We start from the raw sequence: 15,395 nt of genomic DNA on the forward strand, positions 1-15,395 counted from the left end.
AAGCTGACAAACACTTTTAACCCTTTGTACTTGCAGGTTAATTCCAAAAACAGTGTCAGCGCCTGCATTTCTTTAATGAATGATGCAATTATATATATATATATATATATATATATATATATATATATATATATATATATATATATATATATATATATATTATATATATATATATATATATATATATATATATATATATATATATATATATATATATATATATATATATATATATATATATATATATATATATATATATATATATATATATATATATATATATATATATATATATATATATATATATATATATATATATATATATATATATATATATATATATATATATATATATATATATATATACATATATATAATATATTTATATATATATATATATATATATATATATATATATATATATATATATATATATATATATATATATATATATATATATATATATATATATATATATAAATATAAATATAAATTTGTTTCACGATTTCAGGGGGCAAGTGGGGCCCCCCTCCTTGCCCCTACGTGCGGGCACCCATGTCTTTAGGTTATACAGTTACTATTAGGCGAGGAAAATGAGTTCGGGTCGTTTCGGCCGTAAGCACGTTTCCGTGCAAAAAGGGCGCCGTGTTTAGTGCCAGCCCCTTGGCGATGTACGTGAAACATAAAATAATAACGGTAAATACCATAAACATAACGTCTTACATTGTTTTGGATGTTACGGCCTAAGTGACTTACGGACGAAACGACCAGGACCGGAGGAAAATCACTAATCGCCGTTCGTTACATTGTGGCAAAAACCGAGTTCTTATTCAGCAACAAAAATGTTAATGGATGATTCCAAATTATACCTTTCATTACCTCGGTCTCTTTAGCACCATGTATATACTACAGAGTTTCAGAATGGCCACATTACTACCAAAAACAACTCAAGATAAAATTACGAAATCGCGGACTTGACACTTTTTGAGCCAGTCATAAAATTAGAACCTATTTAATTTCGCAAAGTAATATGGTCACTATTTCAAATCAAATGTCTTCAAATGAACGCCATAATATTCTCTGGAAGCTTCAATTTCAAGTCAATGGCCCCTTTGGTGGGCTTGTTGCATCTGAATAGGGTTCTTCGTCTGCTAAATAATGATGATGATGATGATGATGACAGTAACTAAACCAGCTCGTAGCCTAATATCGGGGCAAACACCTTCTGAACTTTATACCGTTCTCAGGTAACAAGCCAGCCTGCAGGCCTACAGTACATGGGTGCTTAACACTTAAATTTACACACATATATATACTGCCAACATAAGCGTCGGCATTCCTTTCAAACGACCCTCTGTTGTCATAACCTATATATAGCCTTTTTTCTTGGTCAGTGTCTCTGTATAATAATATTAATGATAAAGTCACTATTGTTATTTAACTAATCTACGCCAAATACAATACAAATAATGGATGCATTCGCCTTTATTCGTCACGATTGCCTTCAGTAACGATCATGCGGCAGTGCTTGACAAATTCAGTAGTTTACGTGATTTTAAATTTCACCATTTGACAGCAACTCTTTCAATACGGAATGGAATTGCACATGAAAAGCCAAATACCTCTGGTACCCAGAAGCATTGACGAGGTAAATAACACCACAGGAACAGAGTTCTGTTAAAGATTCTGCGGATCTCTGACAAGAACACTCGACACTTACACGTCCACCTCGTCTCCAGCAAGACGGGTGACTGAACTCACCTGCCTCTAGTGAGGCGTTACCACCCATTCGGCCGAACCTCCGGTTGCCTCAATTTACCTGTTCAGTCACCTCGGAACTACAGCAGTCAACTTTGTTGGCAAATGGACTTAGAAAGATCTTTGACGTCAGATTTTTTTTTTTTAAATACGTGGACGAATAAAATAAAACTGAAACACCCACAAGACTATGTCTTGTCCAGAAATAGCAGAAAAAATTTTGACGGATTGAAAAACGTCTTTTGAATTCTTCCGAGGGTTTTAACTAAGAGAAGAGAGAGAGAGAGAGAGAGAGAGAGAGAGAGAGAGAGAGAGAGAGAGAGAGAGAGAAATAAACCCACCAATGAACTCCTGACCTATTTCTGGTCGGAATCGAGTGAATCCCGGACTTTTTCTTGAAATCCCAGCCTAGTGAAATGACAGGCGGGTGTGGCATGCAGGGGCTTCGAGCTGTCGAACGGAGTTGCAAACGGCTGATGACAGACTGAAATGGGAAAGTTTTCTCTTCATTTCTGGTAAAAGCAATAAGGCCTGTCTTTGAACCTATAATCTAGCATCCATGGATCCTACCCGACAAGGAACTGGTGCAAAAATTGTCACTAGACAAGTGTCCTTTTGTGCTGTTGATGATATCTTTTGAAAACCGTCATAAGGTTTTTATAAAATCCTCAAAGTGATCAGTTAAAAACTGTCCCGAACCTGAAGTAGAGGTCATACCTTTACATGATTAGGGAAATGAAATGGATACTTGTTATAAGCCGTCAGCAACCACTAGGCAAGAAAGCAATTTACCCTGTGATCACGGCTGTTTCCTCAATTTAAACGTATGTTGCAAATTCTTGGTAATTATTCAGCAGGTACTTAAGTCACTGTTGCCTTATTTATAGAAGAGCAGCTAAATTAAGTTATGAATTCTCAACATTGATTCAGCAAGGACTTGGTCATCGAGGGAACGTCATTCAAATGATTCAGCAAGGACTTGGTCATCGAGGGAACGTCATTCAAATGGAGAAACGGCAAATCAACCATAATTTTTCAACGATTTTTAGACCTTGGTGATGACGTTTAGGAACCTTATCCTCCTAAGCCTAGCCATACAATTTCCGTCACTTGAATTTGATTTCATTCTTTGATAAGAGTTTTTATTTTCCACCGCACTTGCTGCCACATTACCTGAGATCGAGAAGGGCTGTCTCTCTGGGTTGGTTTAAAAAGCCCAGATGTCCACATCAGGCATGTTACCATCAGCTCATTACCACACTTACGAAAAAATTTAGGCCATGGCTCCCAAACTTCAACTTCGCTCAAGAGCCTCAGAAAATTCACAGAAATTTGGAAAGTCGTTTATTAAAAAAGAAGGCATTATACAGTGGTCTCTCAACTCTGAAAGAATTCCAAATCTACAAACATGTTCAAAAAGCAACAAAATCCTAGATTTCGTGACCACAATCTCCCTTTCGATGGGCATTTGGAAAGATGGCCAATAGTCCTCCGAACGTCCCAACGACCGTCTACACAGACTTCCCAATCCATGAAAAACTTTATTAAATGTTACAAAAGTCCAGATTTCGCGACCACGAGAAGCCTACTCCTTTCGAAGGACATTTTCAAGATAAACAAAGATTTTCCGAACCTCCCAGCATCAACAAATTACGAGAAAACCGTCTTGAAATGCCTTCTTCTTACCTGACAGTTGACTCCTTTCCTTCATTTCGTAAGTCCCTGTCTACAATAACACCCATTCAACTTCGTGTTTAGAACTACACTGAGTCTTCCAAAGTACTAAGGATACGAATCGCTCGACCGATCAGAGGCCTACACCACACCCAATGATTCTATCGCCCCCCTTCATTGGCTGAGAGCTTTGGCTTTTCGCAAAGCGTCTTCATAAACTATTTCTCTTTGTCTGGTTGAGACGAAAACTAATTTTCAGTCTCAAAACTAATTTTCAGAAGATATTTCTGTAAATATCCTTATTATCTTTAGTCTTAAGTAAAAAAAAGGAATTATGAAGTAAATACATGGATACAAATACGGTGAATAAAATAACTTGGAAAAGGAAAAGTCAAAATGTAAAGAAACGCAATCAAACTGTGTCCCAGATAAACAAACCTTAGGCCAACAATTTTCAGTTACCCAGCGTAACCTTACGAACACAACTCTCTCTCTCTCTCTCTCTCTCTCTGAAGATACTTCATGCCAAATATAATTTACAATAATTTCTGACATGTTATAAGTAAAAACCAATGTTGTAGAAATCAGCACATCCACGTCCCCTAAATTTTTTGTTACATATTTTCCTTTTCTAATATATTAGACGCAATCGAACAAACGGTTAGTTTACGATTCACGAAAAGCATTGTTTTTTATATAAATTTCAATACAATAATAATTAAAGTATGCAAACTTTCAGCTTTCAATCAGAAAAGGTAGAATGAGGGTTGAAAATGTCTAAGGATTCACGGAACGCCCAGTGTTCTTCATATTTATATTAGTTTACGCTGAAGATCTAAAAGAAATCGAACGCCATTTGAGTTCAAGAAAACGAATTTTCGAAGTGCGACCTTTCTAACTTTAGAGCACAAACTCTGACATTTACTTTGCACGCAGAATATTATTTTGTCTTTATCGCTATTTCTTCAGCTTTTCAATCTTAAGACGGCATAAATATTATCATTCTACGTAATACAACAAACTTGTCAGGAAGTGACTGTAAGGATTATAAAAAATGTATTTAGAAGATGGCTATTAAGTTTAACCTTCTTTCTAATGAACACGAATTATTATTATTATTATTATCTGGGCCGGGGGCAGTCGGGGGAGGAGGGCAGGAAGATCGGGGACTACTAGTAAGAGAAACCGCCCCCCCTCCCCTACCAGCCACCTCCTCGATCATCATTGAATTGTATTGAAAGGATTAAACTCACATTATTTACAATGACAATATTTACAATGGTCACAGCATACAACAACACAGTGTACATAGGCATTTCTTCACGTCAGTATAATCCCTCTAAGCTAACAATTTACACATCTTTCTTTAGGTAATGGCTCTCTAAAACAGCAAGCAGTAAAACCTTCAAAATATAAAACTAAAACCGACAGAGTTCACTGAATGATAGGAAATCGTCCAGTTTCTTTGGACATCATTTCAGAACAAATAATTTTCCTGCCACCATTATATCCGTTCATTATAACTACTCTGCAGGACTGAAAGTGGATTTTGGTGGGGCCTCAAAATTTCTGAAGCTTCTAGAAATGATTTGGACATTTTCATATTTTTTTTTAATGGGATGGGGAACGAATGAATTTGAGAATAATTATGGTTGATTTATAAACCGCTTATTATTATTATTATTATTATTATTATTATTATTATTATTATTATTATTATTATTATTATTATTCCCTGTTGTTGTTTGGAAAAGCTTGATCTTTCAAGTCCCTGTGGGCTTGCTCGACATGAAAAAAGTGCTATTCATCTTCTCAATAATAGAAGTGATAGGAAAAATATTATTATTATTATTATTATTATTATTATTATTATTATTATTGTTTGTTGTTTGGAAGCTTGAATTTCAAGTCCCTGTGGGCTTGCTCGACATGAAAAAGATTCATCTTCTCAATAATAATAGGAAAAATATTATTATTATTATTATTATTATTATTATTATTATTATTATAGCAAGAAAGTGCTAAAATACTACTGCAAAATGTAAACATATAGATGTTTTACCAATTACACAGATATCAAAAACTTGTCCATGTTTTGGTGAGTTTGAAAGAGATCGATCAGATTCCTTCAAAACAGCTGAGAGAGAGAGAGAGAGAGAGAGAGAGAGAGAGAGAGAGAGAGAGAGAGAGAGAGAGAGAGAGCATATAAAGGTACATACCCCTGATTGCATGTATCAAAAAAAAAAAGAAAAACATTCACCACTCTTTTGTGAAACATTTAATCTCGAAACGCGAACTTACTGATGAGAATAGCTCATCTCTATTTAGTCAAAAAGACCAATTTCATTGATGTGGGAACAGAAGTTAACTGAGGCAGTTTTAATCAAATAGCAACTGATTTCCATTCGCTCCGGAGTTCCCGCGTTTATTCTAAGGCTTCATTCAAAAACGAAATGCTTTCGGTAAATGGAGTTGGCTTTCAGTTTGTAATTCTTGTCTCATCAGCACAAATCTGGCTTCCAGACAGAGGAAGAGATTACATAAGCAGAGAACGAACTGTAATTTAGGGATTCAGTATATCTGTACCTTGAAGAATCTGTAACGATAGCAGACAGGTCTTAATACCCACAACTTTAAGGGCATTTCGCACTCATTGGAAACTTAAAAATTAAATTAAAATGCAGAAATGTGTGCTTGCGGCAGTTTCTGATGTTATCACCGCTTGAAATACGGCTTCTCACGTTATTTTTCCGTTCATTCTGTGCAAATAATGTTTTTTTTTTTAACCCATATTTACTATTTTATCTTAGTTATTTTTCACAACTAGAGACTATCAACGAATGTCACCCATGCCTTAGCTCAGGAAGTATCACTGAAATGATCTATTTGAAGTAACGGTTCTTAACCTTGTTTCAGTGCCCGTACCCTTGATCTCTCAGAAAATGTTCTCGTACCCCCATCCAATACAGATACGATACAAACGTCTGCAAAGGATTATACAGCACCATTGCACTGCAGGCTATCACGTCTCGTACCCCCAGGTTTAAGGTTTCGTACCCCCACAGGTACCCCAGGTTAAGAACCACTGAATTCTAAACGTTCTTAGACATTCATTATGAAATATGAATGGCCATGCGTTATTAGAATGTATATATACAGTAACTTGGTTACCTGTCATAATATATATATATATATATATATATATATATATATATATATATATATATATATATATATATATATATATATATATATATATATATATATATATATATATACTGTATATATATATATATATATATATATATATATATATATATATATATATATATATATATACTGTATATATATATACATATATATATAATTATAGAATTATCAAAATCCGGTTCTTTTCTTTCAGATAATTCAGCAAATTCTTATCATTACCAAATGTGAACAAAAATTCAAACTGAGCAAATTTAAGTTTAAAAAAAATTCACAGAACAGAAAATGAATAGGTGACTAAGTTGGCAGCTGATCAAAGAAAATAAACAAAACACAGAATATATAAAAACAAATAAACGAAAAGGCAAATAAACAAAGCGTGATTGAACGTAATGTCAGTTATCCAATCTGGACAAAAAAAACCAATCTAGGACAACGAAATTGTTCTCAAAATCGCCTGTAATTAACTCGAGCCACGTGTCGCATTTCTAGCACGTGTGGCTTAATAGAACCCACGGAGTCTCCTCCCCACCCCTGGGGGCGGGGGGATATAAAGATTCATTTAAAGACCCCCCCCATCCCACTAATTAGCTCTAACTCCATTCCATGCCACCTACTCTCCCACCCCTCTTCCACAACACTCCATTCCGCAATCACACACAATAATTCTGATCTTAATTACGACACTTTGTCAGCGTTTCCTGGCTGTAAATGACAGGCTCTTGTTGCGTCCGGTTCGAAAGGATCAGTGGAATCCTGAGTGGAATGTTGCCTGACCTTTCTCTCTTACGAAACTGAGCTGCAAGTTCGAACCATTGGGTTGTATAGATTTTGATATATATATATATATATATATATATATATATATATATATATATATATATATATATATATATATATATAAAAAAATATATATATATATATATATATATATATATATATATATATATATATATATATATATATATATATATATATATATGAAATTGCAAAGTGGAGTCATTACTGGTGGACAAAAGACAAAACGCACATGGTATAATTCTTATCATCCTGACATATGAAACGCAATATCATTGGTGTCATGGTAATTATTAATTAGATAAATCCAAAGATAAAAGAGGGGACCTTGCAAAGTCACTTGAGTTAAAATTTTCTTTCTAAAAAAACTGCATATGAACTTTCAGTCGTTCAGTGATTCTCAGTTTCATTCCCAATATAATAATCCTGCTAATATAATCACACACCTGTCCTTGCCGTCGTCTCCTGCCCTTTCCTGCAGAAGCGTAAGAATGACACAGATATCCAATGAGGGAGTTGATGCTGTGTTGGCCTCTGCAATAAAAATAAATAAATAATATATAAAATATTTAGAAAAACATTGCTGAACAGCCAAGTAAAACAGCACTTCTATCACGGACTCTCTTATTAGCAAAACAAGAAACTGTCTACTGTTATTCTTCCAATGCTCACTTGTTTCGATAATATAATTATTGATAACCTTCTAATTTTGTTTTATTCTCTCTAAATCGTTTCAGTTACACTTAGATAAACCATCTTTGCATTTAATTTAGAAGACTACGCTGTCACAAGATGCAATGATTATTGATTTTCCTCGCTAGAAATTCTTTTCGCTTACTCATAATTGCTTGGAATTTAGTCAGAAAATCCAGTTTACGAACCTACTTAGGAACATCACAAACGTCCAGTATACAGATGATGGACAGAGTTGGTGTTGGCTACAACGTGTCACTTGCAAGACAAGCTGTTACATGGATGAACACTATCACATTCTAAAAGGGGAAAGATAAGACCTATATATGCGGAACGGACCTTGGTATTAGCTGGGATGATCCAAGGTCTGAGATTACAGAGACGGGGATAATTGGAGGATTAAGACGGTGGTGACCTTTCTATTCTTGTAGCTACGGAAGGCTGAGACTTTCCTATAATTAGCGGCGTTGACACGTTTCCCATTTTGCCGTAGGAGGTGTTTATCCCCAGAAAGGTAGAACACTTTCAGGATTGACCTCGAGGATAAGGCGAATCCTGAGAATTGTCATATCCGAGAGTACAATCCAATTTTTTTAAGTTACTAAAAAATCAGATTGAAAATGTTCGCTTGTATACCACACCTGATGAAGGATTGCTCTTACAAATCTCTCTCTCTCTCTCTCTCTCTCTCTCTCTCTCTCTCTCTCTCTCTCTCTCTCCTAGCACGCTGTTGGCCCAGCGTTCCACTCTCCTACCGGCTAATGAAGAATTAGAGGAATTTATTTCTGGTGTTAGAAATTCATTTCTTGTCATAATGTGATTCGGATCCCACAATAAGCTGTAGGTCCCATTGCTAGGTAACCAGTTGGTTCTTAGCCACGTAAAATAAGTCTAATCCTTGGGGCCAGCCCTTTCTAGGAGAGCTGTTAATCAGCTCCTCAGTGGTCTGGTTAAACTAAGATATACTTAACTTAACTCTCCTATCGTAAGTGTACTGTGCATTCAGCATCAAACCTTTCATAAGCGAAATTACAAAAGTGCGTGGGTAATGAAATGCAGTATAATTATGAACAATGGAAATGGGGAAACAGCCAGCCGTTTAGAGATTCCCTGCGGAATGGGAATGCTGTAATGGAAGGGGCACGGGATGGAAATGGGTATGGACGTCATAAGTGGCACTGCAAATTGGGCGTGTTGGATAATCCTCTGGGAGATGCATAGGGATTTGCACGAATTTCAGAAGGGGATTATTAATGAATTATGAGATTAGTGGTTGGTTCTTAACCTTTTAGAGGATTTTCAACTTTTCCCTTGGGTTCGCGCCCCCCCACCTAAGAGTTGGTCCTTCCCTCGTCCGCCAACGCCCCCACAAGGAACACTCTCTCTTCACTACGTATCTAAAGCTTCGTGCTGTGTATTCATGTAAAATTCCTTCCCAGATTTAAAGTAAAAAAAAAAAAATGAAAAAAGAGAAAATAATTATGTATATATATATATATATATATATATATATATATATATATATATATATATATATATGTAAATATAAATATATATCTAATGAATAATATATTATAGTACACATAATTGTACATTTGCATAATTTTAAAGGCAGATACACTAAAATCCTATAAAAATATCAACGGTGTTATACTGAGCAAGATTTAAATGAAAATAACCAATATCGAATATAATCATAGATGGACCGATTTTCAACTTTTCCCTTCCCTGGACGATGTCGGGCAATGCCCCCACCTTTGGGAAATTCCTGAGAGCCCCTAAATTTTCCAAACCAGGTTGAGAACCACTGCTCTAAAACATGATATACCCTAACGTCCGCCAACGCAGATCCAACCACAAGGAACACTCTCTATACTATCTCTATACATACTATAATCTCCAGGTCTGTTCTTGGAAGCTTCGTGCTGTGTATTCATGCGCGCGTGAATGTGTCACTTAGAGCCCCCTCCACAGAACAAATGGAAAGTTATGAAGTTTTCTGTGGTACTGTGTCATTATTTTAAGTTATTAGTCCGTTTTCATTTTACGTATTTTGGATAATGATTTAGATACAGCCTTTATGAGATCAGATGGATTGGATTATTCTGGAAGGGACACATTTCATTCACGTTTCTGGATAGCTCAAACTTAAAAGAAGAATCCTTTCTTAAAAGAAACTAATTATGACTGTCATCACGAAAATATAGTAGAATCTATATCCTTTCTATCAAAAGACATCATATGAGTCATATATATAAGAAAGTATATAAATATATAACTAGAAACAAAAGGGGGAAAGATTATATTGCTGTATATCATAGTTGAAAAATCTATCATATAATTTCATGTTATCAGCAAGCCCAACATCACTCAGCAACAGAGAGAAGACCGTATGGTTTTGTGGTTCATTTATATAAAGATTGGGATGAAGCTGACTTTCTATGTTGCCGCATCAGATGAATTCTTCATTTACACAGTCAGTGTGTGACATCATTTGGGCTGTATGTATGTGGATATATATCAGCGACGATTGTGAAATTTCCTGAATGTTTGGGAATTTTTCTCTGTTTTAGAGCCAAATGGTTAATGTGGATCATCAAAGAAAAAGGACAGTCATGGAATGGCCAATACTTCAGAGAAACTGTGCTAACTGGTGGAGTATTTCCTTTCCTCAAAGATCCTGAAAATGTGTTATCTGTTGAAGAAGTCGCATTTTTGCATGATAAGGCACCATGTTTCAAGGCTCTTCAGACACAGGAGCTGCTTCTTCGAAACAGTGGTATCGATTTCTTCTCGTCAAGTGAATTTCCAGGTAGCTCCCCTGACCTTAATGTGTGTGAAAACATTGGTAGTATCTTAAAGGATTGTGTTGAAGTGCGCACAGTGAACTATGATGGTATACCAAGCCTCGACAACCTGTGAAGAGAGGTGACCGAAGTGCTCAGGGAAATGGAGTTTGAGTCTCAGCTTTTTTGCGATTTGCTGAAACCATACCCCTCAAGAATGCAGGCTGCGGTACAGGCAGATGGAGGCCACACAAAATATTAAATACTCAGAGATAAACTTAAATAAATACCTGTTCTGAATTACTTTTGTTTTTGTCCATATCAATTTTAGTTTATGCTGTTGGGGGCCTCTAATTTCAGAAACACCCTGTATATATATATATATATATATATATATATATATATATATATATATATATATATATATATATATATATATATATATATATATATATATATATATATAACAATTTGCATTTTTTATTTCTTTATCTGGAAAACAAGCGAGTGACATAACTTCTGGTCTAAGAAGATTACTAGTATATATACATACACACACAGAGAGAGAGAGAGAGAGAGAGAGAGAGAGAGAGAGAGAGAGAGAGAGAGAGAGAGAGAGAGAGAGAGAGAGAGAGCCATATATGACCCACTGACCCTGCACCAAAACGTTTTCAGGCAACACAAAAGAACAGCCAAAATGAAAAACAAAAAACTTCAAAATGTCAAATATTACGTCGCCAGACACCGCCTTCATTATCGTGCAGAGAAACGTCATTGTTACTTATCCAAAATTCCGTTTACACTCCCACAAATCGCCGAGGCCACTAATTAATTACACGTCATTATGGGCCTCTGGTAGTTCAAACTCGAATTAAGAGGACGCCCATACAGAATGCAATTCAACCATTAATTGTGACTTAGTTTGGGAATCTCTCACTCACTCCGTTTCTTTCCCAGTTGCGTAACTCTCACCTACAGTGGTTGCAGAGAGAGAGAGAGAGAGAGAGAGAGAGAGAGAGAGAGAGAGAGAGAGAGAGAGAGTCATTAACTTTGCAATGCAGTGAATCTGTCTCTCACGTGTTTTAATGATTTACTTGCCATGCAAGCTCATTAATTATCTCGTATCTTCGTTTAATCTATATGTCATTCAGTTGCCGTGTCTGTCTCTCTGTCTGTATAGCACACAGATAATATGTCCTGTGGTAAAGTGACCCGCTCTTACGGATATATATATATATATATATATATATATATATATATATATATATATATATATATATATATATATATATATATATATATATATATATATATATTAGTAAAAGCGAGTCATTTTATCACAGGACACAAGCACATATATATTTTTTCCCAAAAACACACATAACTAAATTGATTAATTACGAAAAATCCATTCCATCTGGAAAATAACGTAGTAGGCGCATTTTAATTAAAAAAAAAGGTTTATATGAGAATACAATCCATCCGCATTTGTGGGGACGATAAACTTCCCTTGCAATGGCAACTTTTCATGCAACGCCATCTTTTGTTACGTGCAATTATTAAATTAGTATGATTAACCATAACGTATATATTCACCTACTTTAACGTTTGTGTATGTGTGTATGTGTGTGTGTGTGTAAAACACCTACAATCTAAAGATAATATACTTACCGCTTACATTTGGCGTCTTCCAACCCGAGGCAAAGCTCTGTCATCACTTTTCCTCTTGACCCGTTCCTTATATGACGTCGATCTTTGACGAAGCTGTGAATATCCTAAAAAAAAGAAAGAAAAGAAGAACTGAAATGATGCTCATGAAGTACCAATGAACGTAATTTACATTAAAGGCACGATGGAAAATGATTATATTCAGACAACTCCGAAACAGACGCAGTCTCAGGCAATCAACACGATAAAAACTGCACTAATGTCACATAAGATAAGAATGCTGCTAGCAAAATAATATTATTAACGAGAGTCTTATCAATAAGAGAGAATGGATAATACATTCAATAACATAAAAATTATATCCTAAACAGCTCAAAATCTAAAGTTAATACTTAAAATAAGATAAACAACAGAAAAATGCATTCACAGATGCTACTATGAAAATAAAACGATTAATAAGCCTTATCAATAAGAACCGATGGATAAAAGCTTTATCAACATAAAAATTATATCCTAAACAGCTGAATGTCTAGATAAAATATTTAAAATAAGATAAACAACAGCAAAAATGTATTCAAAACCGTAGCCTTGAGATTCCCTGCTTGCTTGCCTCTCTCAAGACGACAGACGGCAAACTCTCTCTCTCTCTCTCTCTCTCTCTCTCTCTCTCTCTCTCTCTCTCTGTGCATCTCCCGGAGAGGATGCTGAGGTCGGCGGGGGACGGGAATTATTCAAAACATTCTCGCTGCCGTCTTGAGACTGTCAGGATTGAGGGATGTGATATGAAATGCATGTCTTCTGTGAACATTCGACGTTTTGGGAATGTTCCTTATATAAATATTATATCTACATAAATATAACTAATATATATATTTATATATATATATATATATATATATATATATATATATATATATATATATATATATATATATATATATATATATATATATATATCAATTCAACGCTAAATGCGAAAAGATAAAGATAAACAGTAGAAACTCCGACTTTGAAATATTTCTAAACTGCGTGGTAACAAAAGAAATAAACGAGGTGATACATAATGGATTTGAAATGGAGCTGAATGTTTATTCATGTACAACCGTTAAAATCCTTTCAGGTTTATACATTGTAAGAATTCCGTTTTATAAATTTTATAAACAATGCTTTCCAATCGAGAGTTTATTCATATTCCGAACAATAATTCTGTTTTATCGTCGATACTTCATATTATATTAATAACATTTCCTTTTGCGATTGAACATTTTTCCATTAATTTATTTTTATTTAAAAGTCGAAAGTCCTTCGAAGAATTTTGATTAATAAAATGATTTATCTTTAGGAACAAATACTTTTCTGCAAATTGAAAGATGAATTTTAGTAAATATTTCTAGAAACCCAAAGTCCTGTCTGTCATATTAAAATGGAGTTTCGACAGAAGTATCAGCCATCTATATCCAATATAAGTGAATTGGTATTTGAATTTCCTTTTGGGAACAAATATATTTCCACAAATTGAGAGAAGGGTGTTAGGAGAAATTGCTAGAAACCTAATGTCCAATCTATCTATAAAATTAAAAGGCGTTTCAACAGGATTATCAACGTTTGGTTTTCTGTAGATATCGAGCAGAAATTACTGATGTGAGGAAACACAGAGAATTAAGTGACTGGGTGGGAACAAGAGGAAAGACTAGGAAATATTTAGGATTAATTCATAGAATAAAAAATTTTAAAAAGCATAGCAATGCATCGCTGCCCTAAAATGGAAAACTGCTGTATCTGCAAAATTTCGAAATTGAGATATGCCACCTATTGGCCTCGTGAAACACTCATACACAAGTTACTGCAGCTTCAGAGTGACTCTTCTTCAATGCTTTCCAAGAGCATTTAGGGGGTCCCAGTTGCAGTGTCTGCTAAAATACTGCAAAATCAGTAGTAAGGCAAGGGCGTATCTACCATTGTTCTCAGTTTTGTATTTTTGCAGAACTGCAGTCTTCCCTTTTAGGGTAGAATGCACCTCCAGTAGTGTCTTGAATTTCTTGCCATGATTCATTTTCGCCCAGTTCTGACGCACGGAACCCCTTTTCTTAGTCCAGTTCGGACACCAGTCAGTGTCAGTAACTAGAGTCCATTGTTAATTAAGTAGTTGTCTCGTTCCTTGCCAGAAAGAATCCGGTTGTTATGTCCTACGAGATATAAGGAATTATATGTCAACCTGACTTCTCTTTGAGATTTCAAGAATGCTGACACCTAATGTAGCATTTATCACCTTTCCAGTTTTCTGCTGAGGAAAACTATTGTGCCGGCTTTGTCTGTCCGTCCGCACTTTATTCTGTCCGCACTTTTTTTTCTATTTTATTTAACGTTAAAGTTAGCCATAATCGTGCTTCTGGCAACGATATAGGACAGGCCACCACCGGGTCGTGGTTAGAGTTTCATGGGCTCATACAACATTCTACCGAGACCACCAAAAGATAGATCTATTTTCGGCGGCCTTGATTATACGTTGTAGCGGCTGTACAGAAAACTCGATTGCGCCGAAGAAACTTCGTCGCCTTTTTTACTCGTTATTCTAACTAGTACTGTTACTGCAAGAGTTTCTACTTGAAGATTTACTCCTCACATGTAGTTTTCTCTCTCTCGCTCTCTCTCTCTCTCTCTCTCTCTCTCTCTCTCTCTCTCTCTCTCTCTCTCTCTCTCTCTCTAGGCCAGCTATGGAAAGGGGACATCTATAAAACAATAAATATATAAAAGATGTATATAAATTCTCTCTCTCTCTCTCTCTCTCTCTCTCTAGGGGACAGCTATATA

At 35.2% G+C, this 15,395-nt stretch overlaps 1 long non-coding RNA gene across 5 annotated transcripts in view; it reads right to left on the reverse strand.

Moving 5' to 3' along the window:
- LOC136838108 (uncharacterized) overlaps positions 1–15,395 on the reverse strand; it is a 215,819-nt gene that overhangs the window by 9,407 nt on the left and 191,017 nt on the right. Inside the window, exon 1 of one of the 5 annotated variants that reach the window (XR_010852869.1) lies at positions 1,503–1,765. This is a non-coding gene — a long non-coding RNA (uncharacterized lncRNA). Of the gene's footprint in view, positions 1–1,502; positions 2,026–3,444; positions 3,857–7,883; positions 7,972–15,395 lie in introns of those variants that run through there. The other 4 variants (XR_010852870.1, XR_010852868.1, XR_010852867.1 and 1 more) reach the window with 4 other exon arrangements.

The sequence above is a fragment of the Macrobrachium rosenbergii genome, unplaced genomic scaffold (assembly GCF_040412425.1).
Source record: "Macrobrachium rosenbergii isolate ZJJX-2024 unplaced genomic scaffold, ASM4041242v1 171, whole genome shotgun sequence".
Taxonomy (NCBI): Eukaryota; Metazoa; Arthropoda; class Malacostraca; order Decapoda; family Palaemonidae; genus Macrobrachium; species Macrobrachium rosenbergii.